We start from the raw sequence: 19,851 nt of genomic DNA on the forward strand, positions 1-19,851 counted from the left end.
TTGAGATCCGAAAGGGCAAATTATTTTATTTGTAGGATGTTATCATGTTGACTTATACATTCTCTCTCTTTTTTTTATCATATTATATTTACCACTGCCCTAGTGCTCTCTCTCCCCGCTTCTTCTGTGACTTTACAAGTCAAGTGTGTCTGCCAGCTTACGTAGCTTTGATAGTTCAGTTCAGTTCAGTCGCGCAGTTGTGTCTGAGTCTTTGCGACCCCATGAACCGCAGCATGCCAGGCCTCCCTGTCCATCACCAAACTCCCAGAGTCCACCCAAACCCATGTCCATTGAGTCAGTGATGCCATCCAACCGTCTGTCATCCCCTTCTCCTCCTGCCCTCAATCTTTCCCAGCATCAGGGTCTTTTCAAATGAGTCAGCTCTTTGTGTCAGGTGGCCAAAGTATTGGAGTTTCAACTTCAACATTAGTCCTTCCAATGAACACCCAGGACTGATCTCCTTTAGAATGGACTGGTTGGATCTCCTTACAGTCCAAGGGACTCTCAAGAGTCTTCTCCAACACCACAGTTCAAAAGAAACAATTCTTTGGTGCTCAGCTTTCTTTATAGTAGCAGGTGGATTAAAGCCCCATAAAATCATAGACACTGCACAATTTCACCAAAGCAAAGGAAAGTCAATTAATTTTAAGGGGCATGCAACTTCCTTGAGATATCAAAATAAGGAAGTACAAGTGACCAAACATGCAAACAAAGTTACCACCAACTACCTCCGTGTGTGTGTGTGTGTGTGTGTGTGTGTGTGTGTGTGTGTGTGTGAAGAGCACCAAGGGATAGCTCCCCAGAGAGTAAGGGAAACAAATCATAAGTGTGCAGAGAATGATGAGGTGGCTGATGTCAAGTGGTGATGCTGTGCAGTATCTTCATGCCCAAAGAGAGTCAAAAGGCTACAGAATTACTATGAGGTTTGGGAAGATAGTAGGGTATTAAAGACAGACACCTTGGTAGGGAGCATGGTTTACTGAGGGGTTTCATATCAACTATGAATTTCTTGGTCCCCTACTTTCACTTCCATCTTGCTATTATTGTCATAGTCATTCTTAATTAGAAGTGATGGATTCAACAGGAAAGATAATCTAGCATGAAATATTACTCAACGCCATATCCCGATATGTGCTCAGAAGCTCAGTCATGTCCAACTCTTTTGCAACCCCATGGAATGTAGCCCTCCAGGCTCCTCTGTCCATTGGATTCTCCCAGCAAGAATCCTGGAGTAGGGTGCCATTTGTCCTCCAAGGGATCTTCCCAACCCAGGGATCAAATTTGTGTCTCTTACATATTATGTGTTGACAAGGAGATTCTTTACCACTGTGGCAAGCTCTCATATCCCTATGAAGTACATCTTTTCATGCATTTTCATACCTCTCAGTTCTTTAAGGCAGAATCATGTAATTTTGATGTTGCCTACAAAAATATCAACAGATTCACTTATAATTAGAGATAGAATGTGAGTCAAGAGTTCACAGTAATTTATTTTTGTGCCAGGAAAGTAGATCACACACTGAGAAGTAGGTCTATCTGGAATCATTTAGAAAGGACTTAATAAATGTTGCCACTAAAACTGGCACATTTGTTCAAAATTTCAGTGCGCCCCTTACCAGATAATGTGGTGGGAATAGTCACTTAGGCTAGAAATCAGGATTCTAGGAGTGGTCTCTATATTACTGAGTTTGTGATATCCTGCAGAACTGTTTTGAATATGTAGTGTAGCAAGGTAAATACAAATATCCATAAACTACAAAGGCATATATAAATGAAAACTCTTATACTATTATTACAAAATATTTCATAATTTCCTATGGCACTTGAGTTCTAGTGTTGGTGAACTCTGGCGAAGGATATTAGAAATGGCTGTAATCCCTGAGGCATCCAGACCTTCTCTATGACCCAGTCCCTATTTACCAAATGCACAGTGACCATCCAGGGACAGCAGGTAGTTTTCCCTCACAAGAAACTAAGTCTGAAAACCGTTAGAAAATATATCCAAAGGACACACCCGGGTTTTATCTGATCTAATGACCTTTTATAAGAAAAATAGATAAATAATAAATACATAATTTGGCAGAAAAGAGTGAACATGCACTTAGAACGAGGAAAGAAATAACAATCACAAATTTTAAAAGACTGACGAATAGCTCAAAAATGCAAGTTCTAGGATAATAATAAAAATTTAATAAACATCTGACATACAATCTACAGAGTTTTTCATAAAATTTTCAGCTTATACTTTTATTACCTTTTCATATAACCATAATTTTGTGATACCATTTTCGATAGAGAAAACAAAATGACAATTTAGTCTTTAATATAATAGATTGAAAACTATTTTTTTTTACTATTGATAATTGAAATGTATAAAATATGGCTCTTCACACTTCAGTTCACTTCAGTCTCTCAGTCGTGTCCGACTCTTTGCGACCCCATGAACTGCAGCACGCCAGGCCTCCCTGTCCATCACCAATTCCCAGAGTTCACCCAAACTCATATCCATCGAGTCAGTGATACCACCCAGCCATCTCATCCTCTGTCATCCCCTTCTCTTCCTGCCCCCAATCCCTCCCAGCATCAGAGTCTTTTCCAATGAGTCAGCTCTCCACATGAAGTGGCCAAAGTACTGGAATTTCAGCTTCAACATCAGTCCTTCCAATGAACATCCAGGACTGATCTCCTTTAGGATGGACTGGTTGGATCTCCTTGCAGTCCAAGGCACTCTCAAGAGTCTTCTCCAATACCACAGTTCAAACGCATCAATTCTTCAGCACTCAGCTTTCTTCACAGTCCAACTCTCACATCCATACATCATCACTGGAAAAACTATGGCCTTGACTACACGGACTTTTGTTGACAAAGTAATGTCTCTGCTTTTTGAATATGCTATCTAGGTTGGTCATAACTTTCCTCCCAAGGAGTAAGTGTCTTTGAATTTCATGGCTGCAGTCACCATCTGCAGTGATTTTGGAGCCCCCCAAAAATAAAGTCTGACACTGTTTCCACTGTTTCCCCATCTATTTCCCATGAAGCGATGGGACCAGATGCCATGATCTTCGTTTTCTGAATGTTGAGCTTTAAGCCACTTTTTCACTCTCCTCTTCCACTTTCATCAAGAGGGTTTTAAGTTCCTCTTCACTTTCTGCCATAAGGGTGGTGTCATCTGCATATCTGAGATTATTGCTATTTCTCCTGGCAATCTTGATTCCAGCTTGTGCTTCTTCCAGCCCAGCGTTTCTCATGATGTACTCTGCGTAGAAGTTAAATAAGCAGGGTGACAATAGACAGCCTTGACGTACTCTTTTTCCTTTTTGGAACCAGTCTATTATTTCATCTCCAGTTCTAACTTGATTCCTGACCTGCATACAGGGTTCTCAAGAAGCAGGTCAGGTGATCTGGTATTCCCATCTCTTTCAGAATTTTCCACAGTTTATTGTGATCCACACAGTCAAAGGCTTTGGCATAGTCAATAAAGCAGAAATAGGTGTTTTTCTGGAACTCTCTTGCTTTTTCCATGGTCCAGCAGATGTTGGCAATTTGATCTCTGGTTTCACTGCCTTTTATAAAACCAACTTGAACATCTGGAAGTTCACAGTTCACGTATTGCTGAAGCCTGGCTTGGAGAATTTTGAGGATTACTTTACTAGTGTGAGATGAGTGCAATTGTGTGGTAGTTAGAGCATTCTTTGGCATTACCTTTCTTTGGGATCAAATGAAAACTGACCTTTTCCAGGCCTGTGGCCACTGCTGAGTTTTACAAATTTGCTGGCATATTGAGTGCAGCACTTTCACAGCATCATCTTTCAGGATTTGAAAGAGCTCAACTGGAATTCCATTACCTCCACTAGCTTTGTTCGTAGTGATGCTTTCTAAGGCCCACTTGACTTCACATTCCAGGATGTCTGGCTCTAGGTGAGCAATCACACCATCGTGATTATCTTATCTTCATCCTTATATGTACCCTTTTTGATACCTCAGGTTTGTGCTTCCTATACTAGCAATTGTAATAAATTTAGTGGTCTCTTTAAATTATTGTATGCATAGTACATGTGTGCATGGTAAGTCACTTCAGTTATGTCCAACTCTTTATGACTCCATGGACTATAGACCACCAGGCTCTTCTGTCCATGGGATTCTTCGGGCAAGAATACTGGAATGGGTTGCCATGCCTACATCCAGGGGATCTTCCCAATCAAGGGATTAAAGCTATGCCACTTATGTCTCTTGCACTGGCAGGTGGATTCTTTATCTCTAAAGCCACCTGGGAAGGCCAATATGCATAGTACATTTGTAATTATTGATACTCATTATTGAAAATATTTCTGATGGGAGAGAAACTTCTGTTTAGACATGATATCAGTAAGAGCTGTATCTTCTGCTTACAATTGCACACATCAGCTTTTTGGAAGGATTTACCACAGATAACTCTGACTCTATACATTTCTACCCTTGTTTCTCTTGTCTTCCGCATATATCCCACAACAGGATCTCTGGGACAAGTTCATATCAAGATATGACCTCAAATCCTACACATTTCTGAGAAGACACCAGGTGAGGTGGTACAGTGGAAAACTTCTAGAAGCAAACCCTACTTTGATTCACATATGTGAAAGCATACCTCATAAATATATCTCCTAAACTACAAACAGAAATATGTCTACCCAAACTAAATGTATCCATGAGTTTACTTCCCTTGCCTACATCCTCAAAATTTCTGTAGTCATACAAATCTTTTCATACAGGACAGGAGAGAATTAGGATCCGAGTAGGATATAGAATTCTCACTGGGAATAGTCAAAATGCCTTTGTCTGCAAATATTTTTAAAGCATATGCCATATGAATACACTACTAAGGTCATCTCTGGTCCTTGGAAGCAACCCAAGCAAAAGAGGGATCTGAGCTTATGATCAACTAGCCTCATAATCAGTCTGTCTCTAAATCAATGATGCATGAAGCCAAGGAACAAATATTCACTTTGTTGGCCTTTATCATGAGTATCACTGGAGAATAATACAGGTGTAGATTAGTGATAGTCAAATTATACTTCTTCAGGCTTGAGCAAGGATTAGGGTGTGAAATCAAGCAGATACAAAAAAGGAATTTTAACAAGAAAATAGGATGACAGAGTTGAGATTCTGATGAAGAGGTAGGAAGTATCAGATGAAAGAGATGAGAATATGAAAATGAGTATCAGAGTTCAGGATTACCAAATGAAACCACAGATGCCACTACACCCGGAGATGCCTTCTCCACTGAATGCTAGTTTTCTGGTAATACCTGGATACAGCCAGAGACATTCAATGTAAGAACCTGTCCACTCCCAGAATATGAAAGAGAAGGTGTTAGTCTAAGTGGTTAAAGAGTGACATACATCTCTAATCTCCCTGGTTTGGTTGACACTCTAGTGGTTTTAGAGGAGTTTCTTTCAGATGTGTTACTCTGAATGAGTAATCCAGCTGAGGAGATTAGTGCTTATATGGGTCTATTAGTAATGGCACTGACATGTTAAGAATTTCTAAACATTATCTTTTAGAATTATCAGATGTTTTTGAGCTTGGGAATTTATAGTCACCAGATATGGAGGGTTAGGGTTAGCACCATCAGAGAGAATCTTTTTATTACCAAAATGTAAGCAATCTTCCCTAACCACTCTCCCCCCCCAAAAAAACACCTGACATTTCCAGAAAAACATCACCATACTCTTTGAGTTTAATGTCAAATCTGTGAAGGGAATACCAGTAGTGAAGTTTAGATTACAGGCCCAATACTTAGTGTGGGTAATCTAACTGCTCTTCTTAAAATAATCTTTCCTGGGAAAACTACAAAAATTTACAGGGTTCAGGCAGGAGTCAGATAGCAAACTGAACTACACACCCCCTTCCACTGAAACAATGTTGTTCAAAGGGATGACCCTAGGTTCACTTGTATTGGAATTTCTAAGGGTGCTAGTTTAAAATGAATAAATCACCAGCTCACAGAGACTTAAGGAAATGCAAACTCTGCATATGGGTCTCACAAACATGCATGGCTGAAAAGCATCCCAGTGAATTTCACAACCTTGCACTAACACCTGAAAAGTGGCAAAGGCTGCCATTAAGGAGTGAGGATGGATTGAAGGAAGGATCCTTAGCCACCATTAAACAGTTCAAGGAATTGCCTCAAATTACATGGCCAGAGTCACAGAGAATTCCAAAGTGGAGACACTCACTTTGAATTGTTGAATTGTTGAATACTTTGAATTGTATTTGAATTGTCTCTTCCCTCCTCCCTGAGCTATGCTTGCTGAAGATTAATGCCTTACTCGTTGCAACACCAATTTGACTTTGCTGTTTCCCATTATTGCTTTCATTCTCTACCTCTTTTGTCAGATACAACTTCATTTGGATGTTCCCATGGTCCTCCTGTGGAGAAGGAAATGGCAACCCATTCCAGTGTCCTTGCCTGGAGAATCCCAGGGACAGAGGAGCCCGGTGGGCTGCCATCTATGGGGTCGCACAGAGTCGGACACGACTGAAGCGACTTAGCAGCAGCAGCAGCAGCAGCAGCAGCATGGTCCTCCTGTGCTTTCTGGACTCCCTAGATTGAATGGAATCTCAAATCCAACCAATGCTCAGTGATATTCTCTCCCTCTGTGACATTCCTAAAATGTTACCATGTGATTTTGGCTTGATTGGAAATTGAAAGGGAACTCTGGGACACTTCTCTCTTTTTAAACACTGCTAATCATCAAAACCATGGTCCTTATCACATATCAAACTATCTCTCTCTATAATTAGCACCATTCCTCATAGGTCTGCCTTCTGGTAATATCCTTCAGGCAATTGAGTTCCTCTTCCACATGACAGCTATGGCTATATTCTAACTGATGAGTCTTTAGCTTTGCATGTTTTATAATGTATTCTGTGTACATGAAATGAGAATTGTCTCAATTGCCATCCCTATGATTATACATTCCTAACCATGCCGTCATTAAATAAAAACTCCAACAAAACTGTCCTCAGAAGAGTTTTTGTTTGTGCTGTTTCAATGTGTGCATGCTCAATCAGTTTAGTCATGTCCGAATCTTGGCCACCCCATGGACTGTAGCCCACCAGGCTCCTCTGTCCATGGAATTCTCCAGGCAAGAATACTGGCGTGGATTGTCGTGCCCTCCTCCAGGGAATCTTCCTGACCCAGTGATCAAACCTGCATCTCTGTGTCTCCTGCATTGCAGGCAGATTTACTAGCTGAGCCGTCGTTGCTTCAACAGTGGTTCTCAAACCAGGGCAATTTTCTCCCCCACTTCCCACTCTGACTACAGGGAACATTTGACAATGTCTAGAGACACTGACAGTGCCTACACTTGAGAGGGGTGCCACTGTCTTTCGTGGACAGATGCCAAACATACAAACATCCTGCAATGCCCAGAATGTTGCCCCAACTTCCCCTTTCATCCCTACAACAAAGAATTAAAGAATTATCCAGACTAAACTGTTAAGTGTTGAGGCTAAGAAAACTTTGTTAGAAAACCTCAAGTCAATATAGAAAAATGTGTACAATGATTTACTTGCTATTCACTCTTCTTTGAGATTCCTTTCAAAACAGGCAAAATTTTCATGTTCCATGTCACCTTCACCTGGAAAATTGTTAAAGCATATTTTTACAAGTTAGGATCATCACTGACAATGTTATAAGCTACTTACAGGTTTATCTCAGTGGAAAGGGGGAAGATTCTGGTTCTTTGGACATACTCCGTTGAATGTTTTGTCTATACATAGTCTCCAACTGGTCTGAGAGAATCATTTGCCCTTGACTTCTAAAACAAAGCAAACAAACAAAAAGAACAAAAATGAAACAAATGCCAGCACATGAGAATCTGGCTTGGAGATAAGATATTCAAAATCAGCCTTCTGTAAACACTATCTTTAACTCTACTCCAATAAAATAGACATTAAACACGTTTAAATTGCCCATGAAGTAAAGATGAAACCCACTTTAATTCATTTACATTTTACAATCATTCATGAGGTATTTAATGTGTGCTGGGTGTTGGGTCAGATGCTAATGATAGAGAAAACAAAATCTCTAACTTTGACAAAGAGTCTGCTGAGGGAGAGAGAAATATAAACTGTTCTCAGAGCAGATGACATTCCTGTTCCATCAAAAAGATGAATTAGAAGAGTCGTTCTTCATCTTCTGCCACCAAATCTTCCAACCCACCAGCATCTCTAAAACTGTATGCTTTGCCTCTGCGGTGACTCAGTGGATTCACTGTCCATGTTCTACATAGACCAACCTCTCTCACACACCGTGTCCCAGCTCTGTCTAGTCAACAAGTTTCCTCAGGCAATTATCTCCTTTCTCTTCTCTCTCATTACGCCATGGTTTGCTCCTCTTTTCTGTATCACTGCTGCTGCTAAGTTGCTTCAGTCGTGTCAGACTCTGTGCGACCCCATAGACATCAGCCCACCAGGCTCCCCCGTCCCTGGGATTCTCCAGGCAAGAACACTGGAGTGGGTTGCCATTTCCTTCTCCAGTGCATGAAAGTGAAAAGTGAAAGTGAAGTCGCTCAGTCGTGTTCACCCCTCAGTGACCCCATGGACTGCAGCCTACCAGGCTCCACCGTCCATGGGATTTTCCAGGCAAGAGTACTGGAGTGGGGTGCCATTGCCTTCTCTGTCTGTATCACTGACATCATCAGAAAAGCATGCTACACTATCTATCAGGCCCAGCCTCATCTCTCTACCCTCACCTCTTTCTGCTCTCCTTTCACTCTCTTAGCTCAAACTATCAGTGTCATTTGATACAGATCATCTCTGTCTCCTCCTTTAAATATATATATATATATTTTAAACTTGGAATTTTGTACACCATATATTTCTGATTTTTTTTCTTACCTATATGGTTGCTACTTCTCAGTCTTCTCTGCTGGAACTTCATCTCCTCAACCTTGAAATGCTATAGACCCCTTACTCTTAGATGATCCTATCCACTCCAATGGCCTTCAACATGTTCTATGTGCTGATGACCCTCAGATTTCTATTTACAGAATGAATCTTTCCTCTGAATAGTAATACTTTGTACTAGAATGTCTAATGGGTGTTTCAATCCTTGCAAATCTGAAACTGGGCTCTTGATTCACCTGCCTACCCCTTGTCAAACATGTTTTTCCTCTAGAGATTCTTATCACAGTAGTTACTGCCATAAAGCATCTTATGTCCAAAATCTGGTGTCATAACTTTTCTTCAAACCCATCAAATGAATATTGATAGAATTAGATTTGAATAATACCCTGCCCTAACCTAATGTCTCTCTCTTGGTTTCATCACCTGGTACTCCAAGAAGTCTTCAGCCTCTGCTCTGGTAAATCAACAGCCAGGTCTCCCCATAGTAGCCAGAGAAAAATATTTTTAAATGAAAATTATATCACATCACCCAGATCCTTATGACAGAACACAAAGAATAACTAAAGAGCCTCTTGATGAAAGTGAAAGAGGAGAGTAAAAAAGTTAGCTTAAAACTCAACAGTCAGAAAACTAAGATCATGGCATCTAGTCCCATTGCTTCATGGCAAATAGGTTGGGAAACAGTGGAAACAGTGACAGACTTTATTTTCTTGGGCTCCAAAATCACTGCTACTGCAGCCATGAAATTAAAAGATGCTTGCTCCTTGAAAGAAAAGTTGTGACCAAACTAGACAGCATATTAAAAAGCAGAGACATTACTTTGCCAACAAAGATCCAGCTAGTCAAAGCTATGGTTTACCAGTAGTCATGTATGGATGTGATTGTTGGACTATAAAAAAAGCTGAGCACCAAAGAATTGATGCTTTTGAACTGTGGTGTTGGAGAAGACTCTTGAGAGTCCCTTGGACTGCAAGGAGATCCAACCAGTCCATCCTAAAGGAAATCAGTCCTGAATGTTCATTGGAAGGACTGATGCTGAAGCTGAAACTCCAATACTTTGGCCACCTGATGGGAAGAACTGACTCATTGGAAAAGACCCTGATGCTGGGAAAGATTGAAGGCAGGAGGAGAAGGGGACAACAGAGGGTGAGGTGGTTGGATGGCATCACTGACTCAATGGACATGAGTTTGAACAAACTTTGGGAGTTGGTGATGGACAGGGAAGACCGACATGCTGCAGTTCATGGGGTCACAGAGTTGGACACGACTAAGTGGCTGAACTGAACCCAGCTCCTGGACACTGTGTGGTAGTTTTCCAACACTCAGAATAAAATCTTAGTCTTTACTTTATCGGGCTCAATTTAAATTCTCACTTCCATTTCCTGTCATTTTCTCCTTGCTCGTGACACTCTGTTGGCCTTCTTACCCATTTTACTTTTTTACCTCAGAATCTTTATAATCACTGTAACTACTTCCTGAAACAATCTTTCTCCAGGAAATCACATGGCTCATTCCCTTACTATGTTCATTTACTACCCAAATATCATTTCCTAAGAGACAACCCTCTTAATACCGACTCTTCTCTAACCCCATAACTTGTTATAATTTTTTCTAGCATTTATCACCACCGATTTTGCATTCTAAATTACTTGCTTGTATATTTACTGTTTATTCCACTATTATAGAAATGCCATAGCCACAGGATTTTTGTTTTGCTCTCAACTCTATCCCTAGAGCTAAGAACTGTCATTGGAATATCTTGGGCACTCAAATATTCATTTGACTACTGAATGAACTAGTCTCCATATTCAGCAAGATAGCACCTGGTACATGTTTTCCTAATTTTGGAAGCTTTATTCATTTCTCTTATTTACCAATCTTATACTTTTGGAAGCAGTATATTAACCCTATGTTGTTTATAGGTAACTGGAATTAAGCATTCATTTGTAATACTTTCTATATTTGGGCACATCTTACCCTGAGGTGGAAATCAAACAATATATGACTCAGTGAATAAAACATACCACAGCACATCAATTAAGTAAAAATAAGTGATTTAAATAATTACCAATACAATCACATTATTTTAAATAATCTAATTTTTAATAATTTTAGTAATTAGCAAAAATATATTTAGTAATTAGGAAAAATTATATTTATATATATATTAGGAGTTTGTATATTTAAGGGATGAAACAAGATGACCCAAGATGTCATTCTAGAGATGGGTGCAATTTGAGCTCTTCAAAGAGGAGGGCATGGCAACCCACCTAGTATTCTTGCTTGGACACTTCCATGGACAGAGGAGCCTGGTGGGCTACAGTCACAAACAAATGGACAGGGCTGAGCAACTAACACTTTCTCTTTCAAAGAGAATTGTAGTATATCTTGTGGCTGGTCTTAAATATTTGATATAAAATCAATGTCTGTCTTTCCTGAATTAGGTTTTGATGTGTTCCCTAACATGTAGGATTTGAAGTGCGATGAGCTGACAATACTAGAACTTTGCTTTCTTAGTAACAAATGAAACATGTACTTGAAAAGTAGCCTAACAACTGTGTAACCTAAAAAGAATCTGAATAGTGGTAACGAGTCATAACCTGCAGAGATAAAGAGATTGAGCTCCCACTGTTCCTGAGCAGACTTAGATTAATTGTCAAACTTCCAATGAAGGAGTGAAGAGCTGCTTGCCTCAATCTTGTTGAGAATAAAGATTCTGACTGACACTTCTTATTTCACATTACAAAGGTAAATAAACATATTTAATGCAGTATATTAAAGCACAGGGTTGGGAGGAAAGAGGAACTGGCTTCTAATTTTTGCTCATCCCGGGAGAAGTAGTATGGCCTTGAGCCTCAATTTCCCCATTTTTATCATTAATAACAGGTGAGGGGAGTGAGATAAAATAATTATTTGTGTCTTCTACTTGAGGCCAATCTGCAATGTAAACCAAAAATCCACTTATTGGCAGTTCTACAGATTATACTGAATGTGAGATTATTTTTGTGCCTTTTAACATGGATGAAGATATAAAATATATCCATGGCATAAAATTGTTCATAATATCAATTAGAACAATAGGAAAATCCCCCAAAATCAGCTCCTTCAAAACTCAGAAAATTAACCAATGGTCTGTAATAATCCAAGGAATATTCATTCAATAAAACTGGCTCAATCTTGATTAAAAGCAGTGAACTTTGTGGTGTCTTAACTTGCTCTGTCCCCATCTGCTCTTACCACCCTCTGTGATATCCTTGAAAACCAAGAGCTTTGCAATCTACTGTGAAAATCTTCAGTTTAGCAGTCACTTGGTGGAGCAGAATGAATTCAGGGCTCCCCACAAAGTCAGAGAATTATTGTTAGTTGATCTGCCTGACAGCTGCCTGAAAACCACCACTTAAAGGACTTGTATTTATTTCACCTGATTTACAACTTACTTGATTAGAAAAGCCCTTTGGGAGGGGTGGTATTTGTCTAAAATAATTAGGGGCAATTGTTTAAGATTGCAGCTACCTGAAGTATTGAAAACAGCTAGGGAAATCAAGAGGCTTACCAGAAAATATAAAAGGAAACACTAGAAATTAGATGTACATATGGGACTAACCTAGATAGCATATTCAAAAGCAGAGATATTACTCTGCCAACAAAGGTCCATCTAGTCAAGCTATGGTTTTTCCAGTGGTCATGTATGGATGTGAGAGTTGGTCTGTGAAGAAAGCTGACCGCCAAGAATTGATGCTTTTGAACTGTGGTGTTGAAGAAGACTCTTGAGAGTCCCTTGAACAGCAAGGAGATCCAACCAGTCCATTCTAAAGGAGATTGGTCCTGGGTGTTCATTGGAAGGACTGATGCTAAAGCTGAAACTCCAATATTTTGGCCACCTCATTTGAAGAGCTGACTCATTGGAAAAGACTCTGAAGCTGGGAGGGATTGGGGACAGGAGGAGAAGGGGACAACAGAGGATGAGATGGCTGGATGGCATCACTGACTCAATGGATGTGAGTTTGTGAACTCCGGGAGTTGGTGATCGACAGGGAGGCCTGGTATGCTGCAATTCATGGGGTTGCAAAGAGTCAGACACGACTTAGTGACTGAACTGAATTGAACTGATGGGGCTTTTAAAAGTTCTGACATTTTCTTGGAAAAGAAGGTCATTTATGTGCAGAGCTGCACTCAGGAAAGACTATATTCAGGACTGTGTAAGTACTGAGGAAAGCCTCAAAAAAGTCCTAAGCTCTCACTGATAGCTCTGCATAATCAGGAAGTGAAAGTTAAGACATGGTGTAATTTGCCAGAGCATTTGTGTCCAAACATGCACACAAATCCCCTTAGAAAATACTGGGAGAATTATTGATTCATTATATTTGAGGAAATCTCTATCCAATCATCAGCTGACCACTGAGGTAACTAAACAGACATTAGAGGCTACACGTGACAAAGAGTACAGAATTGGTTCAGTTCAAACAGAAAGACAGTTCTTTGTGAAGATGGCAAGAGTGGGTGGGATGTGATTTCTAGAGTAACCGCATATTAGTAAAGATGCCCAGTTTTCAATAAAAAAATCATGAGACATGAAATGAAACAGTAAAGTATATTGCATATGGAGGAGAAATTAATAGAAACTGTCCCTAAAGACCAGATGTTACTTAATAGAAGAAGAGATTAAACCGTTCATTATACATATGTTGAAAGAACTAAAGGAAACAATATCTAAAAAGTGAATGGAAAAAAGAGGAAGATGTCCCAAATAGAAAATAACAAAAAAAGAGATGGTTTTTTTTTTTTTTAAAGAGTGAAATAGAAATACTGGCATTAAAGTCAAACAATTTAAGTGAGGAAAAAAAAAAAAAAGTACCAGAAAGTATCAATAACAGCTATGAGCTGAACAAAGGAAAAATTAGCAAACCTGAAGATAGGTCAGTTAAGAATATATAGTCTGAGGTACCGAAAATAAAAAAGAATGAAGAAAAATGAGCAGAAACTCAGACTTGTGGGATAACACGTAAAAAAATGAGAGTTCTGAAGGAGTGAAGAGAAAGAAAGGGGGCAGAAAGAATATGTGAAGAATCAATGGTATAAAACTCCTAAAATGACACAAAAATATTCCTCTACCTATACAAGAAGCTCAATAAATTCCAAGTAATAAACTCAAAGAGATCCACAGCTGCACACATAACAGTAAACATTTTGAAAGCCTAAGACAATAATCTTCAGTGTAGCAAGAAAGACATGACCAAACATGTACAAGGGACACTCAATAAAATTAACAGATGATTTTTCATCTTCAGCTATGAAGTCCAAAAGGCAGTGTGATGATGTTTTCAAAGCGCAGAAATCAATAATTCCATACTCAGCAAAACTATTCAAGAATGAAGATATTAAGATATATTATGGATAAATAAAAACAGAATTAATTGATAACAGAGGTGTCCCACAAGAATTAACACAAGGAGTATTTCAGACTGAAATAAAGGACACTAGCAAGAAATTCGGAGAAGGCAGTGGCAACCCACTCCAGTAGTCTTGCCTGGAAAATCCCATGGACGGAGGAGCCTGGTAGGCTGCAGTCCATGGGGTCTCTAAGAGTCGGGCACGACTGAGCGACTTCACTTTCACTTTTCACTTTCATGCATTGGAGAAGGAAATGGCAACCCACTCCAGTGTTCTTGCCTGGAGAATCCCAGGGACGGGGGAGCCAAGTGGGCTGCTGTCTATGGTGTCTCACAGAGTCAGACACGACTGGAGCTACTTAGCAGCTGCAGCAGCAAGAAATTTGAATCCACAAAAATAAGAAAGAAGTTAACTATACAGGTATAGAAAAAAGAGACTAAGTATGTTTTATATTCTCTTACTTTGTTTAACAACAGTTGAATAAAGCAATAATTATAAAACTATGTTGATGCTTGTAAGCACAAATATGTAATATAAGAATATTAATGTATAAAGATTATAATAATAGCATAATAAGGGAGAGGAAATATAGATATGTTGGTGCAAAATTCCTGCCTTCAATTGAATTTAAGCAGGTATGAATTTGAACTAGATCATTGGTGTCAACATGTTGATTGTAACACTCAGGGGTACTTGGGGGCCACCATCACCCTAATACCAAAACCTGACAAAGATGTCACAAAAAAAGAAAACTACAGGCCAATATCTCTGATGAACATAGATGCAAAAATCCTCAACAAAATTCTAGCAATCAGAATCCAACAACACATTAAAAAGATCATACACCATGACCAAGTGGGCTTTATCCCAGGGATGCAAGGATTCTTCAATATCCGCAAATCAATCAATGTAATTCACCACATTAACAAATTGAAAAATAAAAACCATATGATTATTGCAATAGATGCAGAGAAGGCCTTTGACAAAATTCAACATCCATTTATGATAAAAACTCTCCAGAAAGCAGGAATAGAAGGAACATACCTCAACATAATAAAAGCTATCTATGACAAACCCACAGCAAACATTATCCTCAATGGTGAAAAATTGAAAGCATTTCCCCTAAAGTCAGGAACAAGACAAGGGTGTCCACTTTCACCGCTACTATTCAACATAGTTCTGGAAGTTTTGGCCACAGCAATCAGAGCACAAAAAGAAATAAGAGGAATCCAAATTGGAAAAGAAGAAGTAAAACTCTCACTGTTTGCAGATGACATGATCCTCTACATGGAAAACCCTAAAGACTCCACCAGAAAATTACTAGAGCTAATCAATGAATATAGTAAAGTTGCAGGATATAAAATCAACACACAGAAATCCCTTGCACTCCTATACACGAATAATGAGAAAGTAGAAAAAGAAATTAAGGAAACAATTCCATTCACCATTGCAACAAAAAGAATAAAATACTTAGGAATATATCTACCTAAAGAAACTAAAGACCTATATATAGAAAACTATAAAACACTGATGAAAGAAATCAAAGAGGACACTAATAGATGGAGAAATATACCATGTTCATGGATTGGAAGAATCAATATAGTGAAAATGAGTATACTACCCAAAGCAATTTACAAATTCAATGCAATCCCTATCAAGCTACCAGCCACATTTTTCACAGAACTAGAACAAATAATTTCAAGATTTGTATGGAAATACAAAAAACCTCGAATAGCCAAAGCAATCTTGAGAAAGAAGAATGGAACTGGAGGAATCAACTTGCCTGACTTCAGGCTCTACTACAAAGCCACAGTCATCAAGACAGTATGGTACTGGCACAAAGACAGACATATAGATCAATGGAACAAAATAGAAAGCCCAGAGATAAATCCACACACATATGGACACCTTATCTTTGACAAAGGAGGCAAGAATATACAATGGAGTAAAGACAATCTCTTTAACAAGTGGTGCTGGGAAAACTGGTCAACCACTTGTAAAAGAATGAAACTAGATCACTTTCTAACACCGCACACAAAAATAAACTCAAAATGGATTAAAGATCTAAATGTAAGATCAGAAACTATAAAACTCCTAGAGGAGAACATAGGCAAAACACTCTCAGACATAAATCACAGCAGGATCCTCTATGATCCACCTCCCAGAATACTGGAAATAAAAGCAAAAATAAACAAATGGGATCTAATTAAAATTAAAAGCTTCTGCACAACAAAGGAAAATATAAGCAAGGTGAAAAGACAGCCTTCTGAATGGGAGAAAATAATAGCAAATGAAGCAACTGACAAACAACTAATCTCAAACATATACAAGCAACTTCTGCAGCTCAACTCCAGAAAAATAAACGACCCTATCAAAAAATGGGCCAAAGAACTAAATAGACATTTCTCCAAAGAAGACATACGGATGGCTAACAAACACATGAAAAGATGCTCAACATCACTCATTATTAGAGAAATGCAAATCAAAACCACAATGAGGTACCACTTCACACCAGTCAGAATGGCTGCGATCCAAAAATCTGCAAGCAATAAATGCTGGAGAGGGTGTGGAGAAAAGGGAACCCTCCTACACTGTTGGTGGGAATGCAAACTAGTACAGCCACTATGGAGAACAGTGTGGAGATTCCTTAAAAAATTGCAAATAGAACTACCTTATGACCCAGCAATCCCACTTCTGGGCATACACACCGAGGAAACCAGAATTGAAAGAGACACATGTACCCCAATGTTCATCGCAGCACTGTTTATAATAGCCAGGACATGGAAACAACCTAGATGTCCATCAGCAGATGAATGGATAAGAAAGCAGTGGTACATATACACAATGGAGTATTACTCAGCCGTTAAAAAGAATTCATTTGAATCAGTTCTGATGAGATGGATGAAACTGGAGCCGATTATACAGAGTGAAGTAAGCCAGAAAGAAAAACACCAATACAGTATACTAACACATATATATGGAATTTAGGAAGATGGCAATGACGACCCTGTATGCAAGACAGGGAAAGAGACACAGATGTGTATAACGGACTTTTGGACTCAGAGGGAGAGGGAGAGGGTGGGATGATTTGGGAGAATGACATTCTAACATGTATACTATCATGTGAATTGAATCGCCAGTCTATGTCTGACGCAGGATGCAGCATGCTTGGGGCTGGTGCATGGGGATGACCCAGAAAGATGTTCTGGGGAGGGAGGTGGGAGGGGGGTTCATGTTTGGGAATGCATGTAAGAATTAAAGATTTTAAAATTAAAAAAATAAAAAACTAAAAATAAAAAAAAAATAAATAAATAAATAAAAAGTTAAAATGAAAAAATATATATATATATATTAAAACAAATGAAGTGAAGTGACGTTACTCAGTCATGTCCTTACTCTTTGTGACCCCATGAACTGTAGCCTAACAGGCTTTTCTGTCCATAAAATAAATGAGGGAATGAAAATGAAATATTAGAAAATATTTAACACAAAAGAAGAATGGATGAGCGAAGGAAGAAAAAATATACAAATGACATATGAAAAATCAAAAAACAAGTTAGCAAAGTGGATAAGAAACAATTTCCAGCTACATGCTGTTTAAAAGAAACACACTTTAAAAGACAAGTTAAAATTATGAAAATTAAAAGGATGGAAAAATATATACCATGCAAATAGCAAAAGAGGTATCATAGCTATGTTAATATCAAACGAAACTTAAAGACAAAAGTCGTTACTACAGAAAAAGGAGGATATTTTATAATAAGATGGTCAATATATTAGGAAGGCATAATTATAACCAATATATATCAAACAACAGAAACTCAAAATATATGTTAACAAAAACATATGAACTTGATAAGAGAAATAGAAAATTCAACAGGAATAGAGAATTCAAGACTCCATTTCAAGTAAGTCTTCTACTGCATGATTATATCAGAAGAAATACGGGATGTAAAACTTGAACAACCCTACAAATCAACTAAACTTAACGGGTATATATGTATTTAAAATATTCCACATAGCAACAAAAGAGTACACATTTTTCTCAAGCCCACATGGCTATACTCCAGTAAAGAATGTTTATGAGGCCATAAAAAAGCCATAATAAATGTAAACTGTTCAGAATCATTTAAAATATGTTATTTAATATCCGACTACAAAAATAGAATCAAACTAGAAATCACTATCCAATGAGAACCTAGGAAAGTCACAAATGTTTGAAAATTAACACTCAGTGGGGCAAAGAGAAAGTCACAATTAGAAAATATGTAGGTATGATTGAAAACAAAAACACAACATGCTAAATTAAGAGCAGACTGTGAAAGCAGCATTTAGTGGGAAACTTACAGCTGTAATATTCATATTTAAAAATAAGAAAGATGCAAAACAAAGAATATACATTGTATAGTCCTTCTGTTTCTGTCATTTCTCAAGGATTTATACACCACATTCATTGTTCTTCATAAATCTGACTTCATTTCAGTTACTGACCCTTCATTTGAGAGAGTACCAGCAATTGTGATTAACTCTGTTAACTCCTGTACTAGATCCTGAATAAAGCATAGACTCATCAGATCAATTTCTTTTATCATGAATATTTGTGATGTTATAATTCAACAATTTCATATGCAAGTGCTAGCTTCACTGCTCAAAATTTAGAAGAAGAATAAAAAATTTTAAATGAATTTTTAAAGGCAAAACTGACACATGTATGAGGTGCATTTTGCTGTTGTATAATTGCAAGCACGCCCATAGGGATAGCCACTTTTTATTTACTGCACTACACTCATAAGAACCCTTTAGGTTAGCTGTCTTAAAATTTAAATCAAGACTATTTATTTGAAATATATAGTATCTTCCCATTCTATTTCATTGCAAATATTGAGATTTGTCTTCTCTACCTACTTAACTGATATTTCATATTTGATTCTCAAATACTTTGACATGGTGATTAATCATACCTGAGAAATTGTACTTCATTCTTTCAATAATATAACCTGTTTTCTAAACCCCCTTTAGCAGATTAAAATGAGCACACTTTCAGTTATTTAATGTTAAAAATTGGTGTACTTACATGAGGTCTTTTATGGCCATAGGTGATGCAATAATCAATTCTACTCCTGTATCATTCACAGTTACTATATATACTGCCATGATGAATATGTGGAGGAAAAAATATTCAGGTTTATACACTTGTACAATTTTGTATATTCTGATTCTGTAACAATTGATGTATTTTTTACAGGAAAGAAAAAAAGATGGCTGTGATAAAGCAGCAAGAAGACTGAGAGTTTTATCATCAGTGCTCAAGGTCATTGAAACTTTGCTAGCTTACCAATTCACACGGCTGACTTAATATACTAAAGTAATAATTTTTTAAAAGCCATTCTTTTCTGCAGCTTTGGTATTAAAGTGCCAATACTATTAATAATAAAGGGAGAATCATAAAGGTGAGAACCAGAAAGTTTCAGTTGTGTTTGTGTTACCTAAAGAAGCAAAGGGGAGGCAGACGTAACCAGCCAACTATCACTTGGGTAGTATTGATTTATAACCATCCATGCTTGCATT

At 38.1% G+C, this 19,851-nt stretch overlaps 1 long non-coding RNA gene across 1 annotated transcript in view; it reads right to left on the bottom strand.

Annotated features, from left to right (window-relative positions):
* The window catches only part of LOC138434660 (uncharacterized), a 74,655-nt gene that overhangs the window by 14,068 nt on the left and 40,736 nt on the right, over window positions 1-19,851 (bottom strand). Inside the window, exon 2 of the long non-coding RNA XR_011254830.1 lies at window positions 7,690-7,802. This is a non-coding gene — a long non-coding RNA (uncharacterized lncRNA). The remainder of the gene's footprint in view (window positions 1-7,689; window positions 7,803-19,851) is intronic.

Source organism: Ovis canadensis, chromosome 2 (genome assembly GCF_042477335.2).
Source record: "Ovis canadensis isolate MfBH-ARS-UI-01 breed Bighorn chromosome 2, ARS-UI_OviCan_v2, whole genome shotgun sequence".
NCBI classification, from domain to species: Eukaryota; Metazoa; Chordata; class Mammalia; order Artiodactyla; family Bovidae; genus Ovis; species Ovis canadensis.